This window comes from Lampris incognitus, unplaced genomic scaffold, assembly GCF_029633865.1.
Source record: "Lampris incognitus isolate fLamInc1 unplaced genomic scaffold, fLamInc1.hap2 scaffold_48, whole genome shotgun sequence".
In the NCBI taxonomy this organism is placed as follows: Eukaryota; Metazoa; Chordata; class Actinopteri; order Lampriformes; family Lampridae; genus Lampris; species Lampris incognitus.
The window spans coordinates 182,501-185,000 of record NW_026611440.1 but is presented as its reverse complement, the minus strand read 5'-3'; positions in this window follow the sequence as shown (position 1 = coordinate 185,000).

Sequence of the window (2,500 nt, the reverse complement as noted above, 5' to 3'; positions counted from 1 at the left end):
TACAAGTCTTTTTCTCCTTCCTTAGTGTCTAACCTGTCATACAGCTCACCGTACGACTTTTCCTTTACCTTTGCCACCTCTCTCTTTGCTTTACGCTGCATCTCCTTGTACTCCTGTGTACTTTCTTCATCTCTCTGACTATCCCACTTCTTCTTTGCCAACCTTTTCCTCTGTATACTTTGCTCTACTTCCTCCTTCCACCACCACCACCACCACCACCACCACCACCGCCAAGTCTCCTTGTCTTCCTTCCTCTGTCCCGATGACACACCAAGTACCTTCCTAGCTGTCTTCCTCGCTATTTCTGCAGCGCTTGCCCAGCCATCTGGCAACTCTTCACTACCACTCAGTGCCTGTGTTAACTCCTGCCTGAACTCCACACAACAGTCTTCCTTCTTCAACTTCCACCATTTGATCTTCGGCTGTGTCTTCACTCGCTTCCTCATGTTGGTCTCCAAAGTCATCTTACAGACCACCATCCGATGCTGCCTAGCTACGTTCTCCCCTGTCACCACCTTGCAGTATGCAATCCCTTTTACATCGCGCCTTCTACACAAGATATAGTCCACCTGTGTGCACTTTCCTCCACTCGTATACGTCGTCACCCTGTGCTCCTCCCTCTTCTTGAAATATGCATTCACCTCAGCCATTTCCATCCTTTTCGCAAAATCGAACACCATCTGTCCTTCCACATTTCTCTCCTCGATTCCATACCTTACCATCAACTCCTCACCACCTCTGTTCCCTTCAGCAACGTGTCCATCGAAGTCCGCTCCAATCACCACTCCCTCCTCCTTGGGTACCCTTTCCACCACGTCGTCCAACTCAACTCCAGAATTCTTCTTTTTCGTCCATCTTACACCCGACTTGCGGGGCATATGCGCTGATAACCGTCAGCAATACACCTTCGATTTCCAGCTTCATAATCCTCACTCTGTCTGACACTGTGTTCACCTCCAGCACGCTCTTGACATACTCTTCCTTCAGAATGACCCCTACCCCATTTCTCCTCCCATTCGCACCATGGTAGAAGAGTTTGAACCCACCTGCGATACTCCTGGCCTTACTCCCCTTCCACCTTGTCTCTTGTCACCTTTCTTCTTTCCATCACGTCAGCCAGCTCTCTCCCTTTACTAGCCATAGTGCCAACATTCAAAGTTCCGACTGACTCTCACCTCCACACGCCTACCCTTCCTCCTCTCTAGCTGCCTCTGGACATGCCTTCCCCCTCTCCTTTTCCTTCGCCCAACAGTAGCCTAGTTTCCACCGGCACTCCGCTGGTTAACAGTACCGATGGCGGTCGTCGGTAACCCGAGCCTCGACCGATCCGGTATGGAAATCTTATTTATGATCCGCATATTTGATTTGGCAAAGATTTGACGCCGGATGCCCTTCCTGACGTAACCCTCCCCATTTGTCCGGGCTTGGGACCTGCACTAAGAATGCACTGGCTTGTGCATCCTCAGTGGCTGGGTTGCACGCTTTTCTATGTTTGCCCCTCACTTTTGTGGCGTGAACTATCAATTCTAGTAATACAGGTGTGTTTATGTTAGGTATCACAGACACACGCACACGCACAATATATGTCCAAAAGTATTGACATAACTGACCATTACACCTACAGGAGCTTTTCTGACATCTCATTCTGAATCCATAGAAACCCATATTCCACGAAGCTCCCGGCGCACAGTTTTGGTGCCGATGTTAATGCCAGGAGAAGTTTGGATCTCTGCAGTTATTGAGTGAACAGAGCGTTGGCGACTTGAGTTGCTGTTGTTCCTAAAGGCTTGCACTTTTCAATAATATGATGATATATGAAGCATAGAGAGTAAACGGGATAGATACCTTTTGAACAGCACCCTGTAGTACAGCACTTTGAAGGTACATATGTCGTCACTTGCTGTAGTGGTTTTTACTGATGGGCGTGGCCAGGTTTTCAGAAGCCTCTCAGTTGTCAATGTGAGAGCCAGGGGACGCGTCTGCCGTACGTTTAGGGTTAGGGTTAGGTGATTTCTCTGGTAGGGCTGCTTACACCACACCCCGGACTGGATTTGTTGCGTGTTTGTGTCCTGATCGATGGGCCAACTTAACACGCCTTCGGAGGGTGTCCGCCGGCCGGCTTTGCCGGCGTTCGGGCGGTCGGTTCCTCCGGTCTGGCGGATCGATGTCCTTTATTTAATGTTCTTAGTGGCGAGCAGAGTGCGGAGTGGGAGGGGCTCTACCGCGTAGTCGTCCTCTCCGTTGCACAGCTCGACAGCGTGCTCGGCGGTGCTCAGCCGGACCGTCTATCCCAGTTGCTCTTCCACGGCTCCCCTCGCGAGGCTTGCCGCCCCCCCCCCCCTCCCCCTCCAACATCTGTATGGGGAGGGGTGGAACAGCTCCGTGTTTACCTCGCGGGGCTTCCCGGAAGACATTTTCTCAAAGTCCTCGTGTGACCGGTCTACTTTTTCATTGCGTTGTGTAGGAAAGACAGGACAACTTGTCTCCTTCATGGGATCTG